This window comes from Trachemys scripta, chromosome 2 (assembly GCF_013100865.1).
Source record: "Trachemys scripta elegans isolate TJP31775 chromosome 2, CAS_Tse_1.0, whole genome shotgun sequence".
In the NCBI taxonomy this organism is placed as follows: Eukaryota; Metazoa; Chordata; order Testudines; family Emydidae; genus Trachemys; species Trachemys scripta.
In genome coordinates, this window is record NC_048299.1 from 210,699,834 (window position 1) to 210,712,780 (window position 12,947).

General features: G+C 43.5%; 1 protein-coding gene across 1 annotated transcript in view; it reads left to right on the plus strand.

The window, feature by feature from the left end:
* Nucleotides 1–12,947, plus strand: part of MAPRE2 (microtubule associated protein RP/EB family member 2) — a 145,482-nt gene that overhangs the window by 19,479 nt on the left and 113,056 nt on the right. The gene's annotated exons all lie outside the window — the stretch shown is intronic.

Sequence of the window (12,947 nt, forward strand, 5' to 3'; positions counted from 1 at the left end):
GTGTTTTGGACCTTATTGCTCAGTTAGTATCATTGGAGCCTGTTACTCTTTCTGACAGAGAGCATCAGAAACTGTCCCTTAATGATTGATATCCCATTGAAGCTGGAATCTGTTATGAACATTTCTTTTTCGTCATGGCTCTTACGTTGACTGGTTTATTGTTGGGTGGCTCCTGATCATGACTGCTGGGCTTGCAGCCTTTGTTTCAGAGGAACAATTTTCTTCCCCTGGCAGTGGGATAGAACTATTGGGAGATCTAGTCTAACTTTCAATGTAGTGGCTTATTTGAGGATTTTGGAAGAGCGGGGTGGAAGAAATTGCATGGACTATACAAAACAGCTAAGAGAGTGTCAAATAATACACCTAGAATTCTAAATACTTTTCAAGTATCTCAGCAGTCTCTTTTTTTTCATAGGTATGGTTGTATTCTTCTAATTTCCTATAATTATATTAATCAGTCATATTTTTGTTCCGTGCATTCACCTTTTTCATATTCTAGCATCTAACGTGATTCAATTATTGTGCTGTTTCTCACTGAAGAATGATGACATGATCTCATTTTAACTACATTGACTGTATGGTGGCAAGTCCTTGGAAGCATTAACGCAATAGGCTCTTCCAATATTTCAGTACTTCTGAGGAAAACACAAGTTTCTGAAGGAATATTGGAGCATAAGCTTTTGTGGGTGAATGCCCACTTCATCAGACGCAAGTAATGGAAATTTCCAGAGGCAGGTATAAATCACTATGGAGATAACGAGGTTAGTTCAATCAGGGAGGGTGAGGTGCTCTGCTAGCAGTTGAGGTGGGAACATCAAGGGAGGAGAAACTGCTTCTGTAGTTGGATAGCCATTCACAGTCTTTGTTTAATCCTGATCCGATGGTGTCAAATTTGCAAATGAACTGGAGCTCAGCAGTTTCTCTTTGGAGTCTGGTCCTGAAGTTTTTTTTTTGCTGTAAGATGGCTACTTTTACATCTGCTATTGTGTGGCCAGAATAAGTGCTTTGGAACTATGGTGATGAGCACCATATAAAAACTCTCAGAAATAAGTGCACATTGTATATTATGCAAGGAAACTTTATTTAAAGGAGCACATTACGTTTTGGGTCTCACTTTTTTAATAAAGCAAACCTTATAAAATTCTTTCAGACCTAGTCGCTACTGTCACTGTTTGCCTCACTGTTTCACCCCAATAGTGGATGGATAATCCCATGAGGCTTAAACATGTATTCATTTACAAAACACCTGTGAAGAGGAATATATTATTCAGTGATTCTTTATCAGAGGTCTTACACAAATTAAAGAAAAATGCTTCATAATAGTTTTGCAACCAAACTGGCAGAATTACAAAAAGTGTATCTCACCAGATGCATGTAGACAATGAGATGGAGACACCGATCCACTTGCTATATACACAGTAAATTTTATATCTACAAATCTTTTAGTCATGTTGTCACACTAATAGTTAATTACCACATTATAAAAATTGAAGTCCTAGGAAAGGTGTGTTCAAAGCAGGAGCGTGAAAGAGGGACTGAATCCTAATCCCAGTTTTAAAGCTAACTTGCACATGGTGTTGAGCAAATCATGTAGGGACTTAACCCAATTCCCAATGAAATCAATGGGAGATGAGAGCTCAGCCAAGTTGGGTGCTGGTGAAGTGTTTTGAAGATGAGAAGCAACATATCATGGCATGGAGAGCTATGAAAGACCAGTGGACACAGTTTTTGTAGCATTTTATAATGCATATATTCCTGTGCTCTGAAAACTAACAAAACAAAATGGATGAAAATATGTGAACATAAATGTGGTTTCCAGAGATGGATCCTCTCATTGTGGCATCACCTGATATCTGAGACTGTGCTTCATGCATGTTACCAGATAGACCAGGGGTGGGCAAACTTTTTGTCCCGAGGGCCATATCTGGGTATGGAAATTGTATGATGGGCTGTGAATGCTCATGAAATTGGGGGTTGTGGTGTAGGCTCCGGCTGTGGACTAGGGCCAGAAATGAGGAGTTCAGGGTGCGGAGAGGGGTGGGGACGGGGAGGAGGGGTTCCAGGCTGGAGCAGGAGGGTGAGGTCTTCGGCAGGGGGTGTGGGCTCTGGGGTGGGGCTGAGGGGTTGTGGGCGCAGGAGGGTACTCCGGGCTGAGACCGAGGGCTTCAGACAGTGGGAGGGGGATCTGGGCTGGGGCAGGTGGTTAGGGCACGGGAGGGGGTCAGGGGTGCAGGCTCCTAGCGGTGCTTACCTCAAGCAGGTCCCAGAAGCAGCGGCATGTCCCCTCTCCGGCTCCTATGCAGCGACGTGGCCAGTCAACTCTGCGTGCTGCCCTGTCTGCAGGCATCACCCGTGCAGCTCCCATTGGTCACGGTTCCTGGCCAATGGGAGCTGTGGGGGCAGCATGCGGAGGCCCCTGGCTGCCCCTACACGTAGGAGCCAGAGGGGGGACATGCCGCTGCTTCCGGAGCTGCATGGAGCCATGGCATGCATGGAGCGGGGTAAGCTCCCAACCCCGCTCCCCAGCTGGAGCCATGGAGCGGGGCAAGCCCCAGACCCCACTCCCTGGCAGGAGCTCGAGGACCAGATTAAAATGTCTGAAGGGCCGGATGAGGCCCTGGGCTGTAGTTTGCCCACCCCGAGATAGACGTTCATGTTCTGGAACAGACTCTCCACTCAAGTGTTGAATATCTGTGGCATGGGTTTCCAAACGTACAGAATCAGTTTTTAAAAGGAGAAGCATCAACTTAAGTTCCTAAATTTATTGGACTTTTTCCACTGCTATCAGAGAACTACTTTTATATCAATGTGTATTTCATAAGTGCCATGTGCCGGGAGGGCAGTGGGGAAGAGGATCTAACTCTGCAAATAGTGACACTGTTAGAATGATCATATTAAAACTCTATTTTACTGATGGAAGAGAAGGAATAGTAGCATTTATATGAATTAAAATGTGTTTTTTTGTGTGTGGTTTTTTTTAAGGTAAGTTATTGTGTATTAGAAGTAAGTCTTCTGGGGCTGCATATATCCTTTCCTATTCTGGGATAATTTAAGTATCTTATCATTCAAAAACTTAACGTAGTGGATTTTTTGTATTCTGGAAATTCAAGTTCACATGTTTTTTGTCATGTGGAACTGGAGAGGTGAATGCTGACAAACCATAAATGTTTTGGTAGCGAAGTGTTTGAAATTGAGTTTCTATTGAGGAGGAATAGACTGACATGTTGAGGCAAAATGATGGCACTGATACATATAAGGCATTTGCAGCTTGTTTGATACGCATTACCAGTGAAGAAGAAAAATATGGCTGCATGTTCTAGAGCAGTGGTTCCCAAACTGTGGTACACGTATGTGATGGGTTCCCGGGATGCAACCTGGACTGCGGGACCACTGAGCCCTCCAAACCCACCAACCTGGGCTGCCTCTCACTGTGATGCTGATGTCAAGCTACCTGCCTCTGGCAGGCACTGCAGTTACACCGACATCCACAGGCAGGGACACACCCAACTGAGTTACATGAGAGATCTCCCAGCCATTCATGAACCATCAATAGAGGGTATTCAGCCAATTCTCCCCAGCTCCAGCCCTACACCCCAGAACTGTAGTATCTTTGCAATGGTCAGAAGCCTGGCCAGTGTAAACTCATTAGCTAGTTGGCCTCTTCTTCAGAGGAAAGTGGACATGCATCAGCCATTGTAATTTGAGCTGAGATTTCCTTAGCAATTTAACCAAACCACGCTGTTCTAGGTAAAATATAAAACCTATTTATTAACTACAAAAAGATAGATTTTCAGTGATTCTAAGTAGCAGGCATAGAGATCAAAGTTGGTTACCTAAGAAATAAAATATAAACACCAGTCTAAATTCTAACTTTAACAGACTAAGCAAAATTTGAATCAAGCAATCATAAAATCGAAGAACTGGAAGGGACGTTGAGAGGTTCTCTAGTCCAGTCCCCTGCACTCATGATAGGATTAAGTATTATCTAGACCATCCTTGACAGATGTTTGTCTAACTTGCTCTTAAAAATCTCCAGTGATGGAGATTCCACAGCTTCCCCATGCAATTTATTCCAGTGCTTAACCACCCTGACAGGAAGTTTTAATCTAAAGTCCAACCTAAGCCACCCTTGCTACAATTTAAGCCCATTGCTTCTTGTCCAAGCCTCAGAGGTTAAGGAGCACAATTTTTCTCCCTCTTCCTTTTCCTTTTAACAACCTTTTATGTACTTGAAAATTATCATGTCCCCCCTCAGTCTTCTCTTCTCTAAACTAAACAAACTCAGTGTCTCACCCTAACAGATGGTACAAGCAGGTTACAGGTGCTCAATATACAGACTAGACACCCTTCCAGCCTGGGACCACTCTTCCCCAGTTCAAAGTCTTTTTCTTTCAGATGTTGAGACTTGGGGGGTGTGAGGGAGAAAGGCCTAGTCAGGATGTGTCATCTCTTTTTATACCTTCTTCCAGCTGCTAGAAAGATTCTCCTTGTGACATAGGGTCCGTCAACCCCCATTGATCAAGCAGTCTCCATTGCCTACATGCCTTCTCTAAGGAGCTTCTGGGATAGTGGATTGTTTTCTTGATGGGCCATTAATGCTGTGTGGGCCCTTCTTTGTTGCAACTGGCCGTGGACATTCCCAACCTCAACTTATTTCAGTAACACATAGCAGTGCTTCACAACTTCACATACAATGATAGCACATACAGTCCAACAGGATATTAATGTTCAACAGATCAAGACTTTTGAAATGATACCTCACAAGGTATACTTTGTACAAAACATATAATAATTATATGATGGTGGTGAATATGGGAGGTCCAGGGTGCTATTTTGAGGCACAGAGTGTCATAGCGTACCCCTGGGGGTACACGAGACATCTCTGAGGGTTACATGGGAGAAATTACGTAATGGTGGGTTTTATTTATTGCATTTTCATAAGTTTACTCAGACAAAGCTTTAAAACTTTGGGAATTTTATATAAAATAAGGTCATTTACTTCAAGATGTACTGATGAGAACACAAATAGACACGGATATAAGAGATCTCACCTCCTATCACCATGCAGCACAGGTTCAATTGCCCAGCAACTGTCCCGTCTAATTGAGCTCAGAATTTAGGGGGGGGTTCAGTTGTATACGTCACACTATAACTATATCTGTATGTAATAGTGAAATATTCATAGGCTGCAATTCCCACGGTCTCTCGCAGACAAAAGGATGCCAACAACATAACAAGTGAAATATGGACAGATGGCTAAAGACAAGTTGTGTTAAGAACACACAAAGTATGAGTGATGAGAAGGATAAGGATACGTCTGCAGTTGGTAGATCTGGAAAGGGGTATGCAATAAGAAAAGCTGGCAAACCTCTTCTCTAAAGGGTCATGAAGACTCCAGCTTCTGTGAACACAAACTTAGTCTTCTGGGCTTAGCCAGGTAACTTACAATTTCTATCCCTAGATAAAATTAGTTTTGGTGAAAGTTATCTAATCATAAGTATTCAGGGGTGGCTCCAGGCACCAGCACACCAAGCCCATGCTTGGGGCGGCAAGCCGCGGGGGACGGCCTGCCGGTCACTGCATGGGCGGCAGTCAGGGAGCCTTCGGCGACATGCCTGCGGGAGGTCCGCCGGTCCTGTGGCTTCGGCGGCGGGTACGCTGAAACTGCGGGACCAGCGGACCTCCTGCAGGCATGCCGCTGAAAGCTGCCTGAGTGAATGGAGGACACGGGGGTGGGAGTGGGGAGTGACAATGGATACTCAAAACTGCTGACATGGGGGGGGGAATGGGGGTGACAGAGCCCCTGGTGGGGGAAGATTGGGGAGAGCTGCTGAGTATCTAAAAGAGGGGCATATGAGGGTGGTACAAAGGGAGTTGGGGGTGGAGGGAGGAAATGGAGGGATGCAAGATGCCCCTGCAATAAGCTCAGCCAACAGGAGCTACTAAGTATGTAACCTCCTAGTGTTTAAGCACCTGTCAATCTTCAATGAGTTTATCCTCACAAAATGCCTGTAAAGTAGGGAAGTGCAGTTATCCCCATTTTACAGATGGGGAACTGAGGCACAGAGAGACTAAATAGCTTTCCCAAGGTCACACAGGAAGTTTGTGGCAAAGGCAAGTCACTGAGTCTCAGGTGAGTGCTCTAACTACTGGACCATTCTATGACCTCAGTCACACTTGTGCAAACGTACGGTCTTCAAATTCAGTCCTCTGATATCTGTAGTGTCTGTCTTCAGTGGCCTTGTACATGTGTAATTGTTTGCAAGCTAGTAACCAATTCTTCATATTCTGCTCATACTCTTTGCTGTTATCTCAGCAATGCTACCAAGAGTAATACAAGTTTATTTTCTATAGCTCTTACCTGGTATCTCAGCATCCCACAAACATTAATTTAATTATCTTCACAATATCCATGTGAGGTAGGGAATTAGTCCCACTTTTGGCTGGGGAGACTGAGGCACAAAGGTTATACAGGAAGACTGAGGCAGAGGTGGCAATAGAATCCAGATGTCCTGAGAATCAGTCTAGTGCTTTAACCACAAGACTATCTACTAGATAGGGAAGATGATTCCAGAGGCAGATAGTGGGCAGCTCTCTGGAGTACAATGGCGGCATTTTTACATAGTCACTCTTTAGTACCACAAGTGCTTAACTATGCAACCCTAATGCTGCATTAATTAACTTAAAAAAATTCTTCAAAATAAGTCCCCAGTTCCATAACACACCAGACAGCCAAAGCCAATTAGTGCTTTTCATTGTTACCAGTAAACTACATACTTGTAATCTTAATATGCAGCCATTGGTGAAAAATTGGTCTAGTATCTTAAAATTACAAACTAAACCTATGCATGTTCCTAGTCTATGCATGTTATGATATATTTGGAAGTGTATGAGTTAAGGTGACTCAAGGAATTGCTTACAAATACTTAAATAACTGCCTTTAAGTCTACCAAACTGATTTGCTTCAATAAGGCTAGTAATTCTAAAGATAGGAACATTAACTCTAGCAAAATTATTTTGAAAGTTGCACACTATCTCCAAGAATACAGCACATCTTTAAACAAAATTTGCCATCATTCAATATTCAGCAACAACTGTGCTGTAAAGCTGAGTGAGTGCAAAGGGGCATATAATGGAAATAGTATCCTTAGATATAGCAGTTACTGCCAGCCATCCTCTAATAAAAGAAGTGCAGGTTATTTCCTGGTTACTGATTTGCCTCATGCCCTTAACCCCACCTTGTCACCAGTCTCCAAGTCTTGTCCTGTGCAGTGGTCATGGTTACCTTTCCAAATTGTAACACATCTAGCAGTCTAATATGGAATGCTTAAATCTAGTAAATTTTGGTTTTGAGTTTAAAATATAGCTTCAGTTCAGCCTCAAAGTAGTAGCTCAGTGCACTCCTCAATGGAAAATATGGGTTCAGATCCCACTCTTTTTGCCTCATTGTTCAGTGCATGGAGCACCAGCATGGTGTGATGACATGCACTTGGGTTCTGAAGTAATACGTGAAATTGGTGAGCAGCACTAATGCATGACCCAAAAATCGGATCAACTTCATTCATACTCAAATTACTAGACCTGTGGCAGTGCGATGACTCTCCAGCGCAGCACCTCCTGCTGGTCATCCAGGGAATTAACTCTTTCCAGCCCAGAGTGCCCTCTGCAGGCTGGTGTCTTGACTGCCGCTGGCCCCGTGTCCCTCCCGGGCCCTTTGCCCAGGGGTTCTGCCCACCACAGTACCCCCTCACTCTGGGTCTCCCCTCCCAGGGGAACCCCCTATCCCCACCTTGCCTCAGTGGCTACTGCCAGTCATCATCTAACCCCTGCTCCCTGGGCAGACTGCAGTTTGTAAACCACTCATCAGCAAGGGGGGGTGGACCAGCTGCCTCTGCCTATTCCTGGGCTGCCCCAGTACCCTTTTATGGGCCCTTAACTTGGCCTGCAGCCTGGGGCTTAGCTAGGCTGGAGCTCCCCAGCTCCCTCTGCCCTTCCCCAGCACTGCTCCACCCTAGGTACCTTCCTCAGCTTCCCAAGCAACCAGGTCCTTCTCTCTCACAAAGCTAGAGAGTGTCTGTCTTTCTTCTGCCCACAGCCCTCTATAAGGGCCAGCTGGGCCCAGATTAAGCTGACCACAGCTGTGGCTGCTTTCCCAATCAGCCTAGCTTTCCCGGCTGCAGCCCCCTCCAGGGTTGCTTTATCCCCTTCAGGCAGGAACCACCCCACTACAAGACCCAACTCTAAAAATAGTAGACAGCCTACTGGTAAAAACAGATCAAAACATGTTCCGTTGGTATAACCTCTGTGCAGGAGTACCAGACTAGCAGACTATTACAGACAGATGCTTAACATACTCATCCAGTGATCGCATGCAAGATGTAGAAGACAGCGGAGATCAGACACTTTGAAAATGCGAGTAGGAAAGACTTTAATCAGTGTGACAGGAGAAACTGAAATGCAGACATTTTCTATACTACTTCTCTGTACCAAACAAAAAGAGGAGAGACTTGTTCTCATGATCAAAAAGTAGCATTGCCTGCTAAAAAAGTGGCAAAGGGAAGAAATAACAGTTGCACAGGCTGCCACACTTTGTGCTACCAAATTAGAAATTAACGATAATGCAAAACGGACACACTTTGTAAATCTCATCTACTCAATTACTACTGTTAGGCCTACCATTTACATAGATACTTAGTGTATTGGCTGGCAATACTTGTCATACTAGTAGTAACAGAAATTACATTAATTGACTCTGAAGCCAGATCTATGGCACCCTCCCAGCTGGAAGATAGTTATGTTGTCATAAAGCCTTTACAGAAAGAGGTAGGACGCTTATAAAGCATTGGAAGGGAATTAGGCCTTCATGAGAGCGCAGATGTGATCTTCATTCATAGTTGCCAAGGTCTTGGATCCATGTATTATCTCTATATGCATCTCCATCTTGGAGGAGCTCAGCAAAAGGGAATTCTATTCCAAGGGTTAGAGCTGGCTGGCTGCTCTGTGGGGACGAAATCTGATGCCTCTTAGAGGTAAGGGCTGTGAGCGTATCCTAGCCACTTGTGAGGAACAGTGCATGTTTGTCCTTCTTCTATGCCTATTAAGTCGTTCAGCAGGACGAGACTGGATTTAAGAGTGTAACACTTTTCTTTTTGATCACTTAGAAGATTTATTGGTGGCTTCGTAAACAAGGGGAGGAAAACTTTTTAGCAGCCTATAGCTTTTATTCATGCCAATGTTCAACGTGAAATTAAGGCACGGGAAGAGAATCAAAAGTTTCGGATCAAAAATGTGTTTTAAATTACTAAGGCATAAAGAGGCATGAAAAATCTGCCACATGCTTGTTGGAATTTTCAGATGTGTACTCTGTCAGTGTCTCTCCTGTGAATTGGTCTGAGTCAAGGAGAATACCTTTGTGGGTTTTTTGGAATTGAAGGAAACACTGAATTCAGCTCCATTCCTACAATTGCTGGTGCTATTCTACCTGTGCAAAACCCTGCTCCATAATATTTGTAGTTTTGAGATAGTCCAATTAATCTTCACCAGTTTATCATGTAGCCAGCAAAATGATCCCATACAGCAGTATGTTTGCTAGTTCACATTTCATGGCTATGACCGAGGGTATGTCCACACTGCTGTCGAAAGTATGATTGCAGCACATATAGACATACTCATGCTAGCTTTCATCAAAGACACCTTCAGTAACAATAGCAGTGAAGCCATGTCAAGACAGGTGGTGGCTGCTCAAGTATGTAACCAGGGTAGCTTGGCAAGCAGGTGTAGCCAATGCGGCTGCATATGCTGCTGCAGCTTCGCTGCTCTTGTTACTTGAGCTAGCTAATTACATAGAACCTCAGAGTTACGAACGCCTCGGGAATGGAGGTTATTCAGAACTCTGAAATGTTTGTAACTCTGAACAAAATGTTATGGTTGTTCTTTCAAAAGTTTATAACTGAACACTGACTAAATACAGCTTTGAAACTTTATTATGCAGAACAAAAATTCTGCTTTTAACCATCTTAATTTAAATGAAACAAGCACAGAAACAGTTTCCTGACCTTGTCAAATCTTTTTTTAAACTTTTCCTTTATTTTTTTTAGTAGTTTCCATTTAACATAGTATTGTATTTGTATTCTTGGCTCTGCTGTTGCTGCTTGTATACTTCTGGTTCCAAATGAGGTGTGTAGTTGACCGGTCAGTTCGTAACTCTGGTGTTTGTAACTCTGAGGTTCTACTGTAGATCACATCTTATTCAGGTATGTCTACACATGCCACAATCACATCTTTGTTGAAGTGAGACATACCCTGAATTTATCCATTTCTGCAACCTGTTGTGGCTGGGGTAGTCATTCATTCATTGTGCAAACCGTGACTGTCAGACACTTTTGGCCCCTTTAAAATTCACTTCCAATTTCTAAAAATTGTTTTTATATCCTGTTTTCTTTTTGCAAAAAGTGGTGAAGACATTCAAAGCCAGGAAAGGAAACTTTCTAGCATGCAGCGCTCCTGTCTTTTTCACATTACAATTTGTTGTAAGAATTGCATCATGTAGCATTAAATTCCCAGTGCTGGGGAAAAAATCTGCTTAATAGGCTGGGAAGCGTCCAGTCCACTGAGACACAGACGCAGAACACAGGGATTGAAACGCAAAAGAAAATACCTATTCCTGAGTCATTAAATTCTTTAAAAATACACGCCCAAATGTAAAAGATGCCACCTGATTCAAATGGCATCAACAGTAGAACTAGGGGAAATTTTTTGGCAAATAGCTTTTTTTCTGAAAAATGCAGTTTTGGTTGACTTTATGAATGGCAATGAATTCATGAATAATTTAGTCATTCATGATGACAATGAATAGTCATTGGGCCAGGAAAGAGTGAGAAGTGACTCTGTAGCCTGGTGATAGGGCACTCATCTGGGAGACCCAAGTTTAAGTCCCTGCTCCAATGACTAACTATTGATGCAACATGGAATTGCTTCACCAGAAGAGAGAGGCACCCTCCCTTCCCTGTCCCTTCTGTTTTGTGAATCTAGGGCTTGTCTATATGAACAGTTAGTGCATGGCAATGAGGGATGTAAATTTACCTCACATTAGCCTGATGCACATGAACAGTCCACACTAAAAGTTCCCTAGTGCATTTTGATCTACCCTGCTTTGAAATGGGAATAGATCAAAGCACACTAGTGATCTTATAGTGCTTGGCAACAGGGTCCATATGGACAGTTAATACGCAGCAGGCTAGTGTGAGGTAAACTTACACCCCAGCTTCAGTGCACTAACTGTTCACATAAAAAAGCCCTTGTAGTCCTTTGCTTTTGTTAAAATGCCCAAAATTGAAACACAATTTTGAGTTTGGTCAAAAAAAGTATTCTGTTTAGCCCCTCTCAGTGTTTTCCGACTCTTCAATTGGCTGAAAAATTTGGAAAATGTTGGTTTTGGTTCAACACAGTATTAAATATTTTTTCATTTTTGGGTTTTTTTGGAATGCTACCAAACCAAAAAGTCCATTATTCACCCAGCTTTGGTTAACAGCATTCTGCATAACCTCACCTCTCAGCCCCGTAATAAACAGCTGTGGAACACAGCAATGTAGTGAAATGTAGGGGATATAGAACCACGAGGCACTGTATATTGTGTTCTCTGCCCCTCTTCTCACTCTTTGTTCTGTTTCCTTTTCTTGACTTTCCTCCTTTTGTCTATCCTGCCTTCTTAACCCTTCATTCTATTCCTTTTTTCACATATTTTTCTTTGAAAAAATTATTGGATTTTTTTTTTCCAAGAAGACTTTAAAAATCCAGTAAGTTCTTATAAAACCCAGTATGTGTATGCAGTACTTTACAAAACATTAGATAAGACAGTTCCTGCCTTCAAGAGTTTCTAACCTGACTATTTCTCTTACATGCTTGGTTCATTGTAGATGCTTTTCTGAAATTCTTAAATTAACAAAATGAAACTTGAACTAGATAGAAAAGCATCCACCTGTTGCAAGTTCTCTCGCTTTTGCTTCCTCTCCACCCTCTAGCCATTTGTTAGGCGTTGGCTACACTTGCGAGTTACAGCGCTGTAAAGCCTCCCCCAGCGCTGTAACTCACTCCCCGTCCACACTGCCAGGGCACTTACAGCGCTGTATCTCCCTGGGTACACCGCTGCAGGTACTCCACCTCCCCGAGAAGCATAAGAGATACAGCGGAGTGGCTACGACTCTCCCCTGTGAGTGTGTATCAGGAATCAACCTGCAGCGCTGTACTGATCACCTTGTCAAGTGGCCAATCCTCTCCATTGTTGTGACTGGCTGCAGGAATGCGAAAGTGCCAGTTTCAAAGCTCGTACCACAGAGAAAAAGCAAACAATTTGCTGTTTGCTTTGAGTGAGTGAATGAGCAGGGGGCCGGGAGTTCGGAACTTGCAAAATAGAGTGCTGATATGCTCCAAAAAGCACTCTTTCTCCCCCCCCCTCCACGCTCCCTGTCACACTCCACTCCACCCCCCCCCTTTTGAAAAGCATGTTGCAGCCACATGACTGCTGGGATAGCTGCCCATAATGCACCACTCCCAACACAGCTGCAAATGTTGCAAGTGTGGCCACGCCACTGCGCTGTCAGTGTGGCAGACTGCAGCGCTTTCCCTACTCAGCGGTACGAAAACAGGTTTACCGCACAGCGCTGTACAGCTGCAAGTGTAGCCAAGGCCTAAGTCTCCCCCACATGCTTACCAGAGGAGAAGGAATTAATGTAGGTAGGTGCCTTAATAGGCAAATGATTTTCAAAACAGGTCCCCATCTCATAAAATACCTGCACTGGACTACTTAGTGCAAGTCTGAAGTCCAGAGAGCAGAAAATTTGGGATTGTTGATTTATACAATTATAAAAAATCTTTATAGAATGCACTCTTCTTTTATAATGGTTAGCGTGCTAGTGGTGTTCAACAGCACACGCCATTAAACAGGCAAC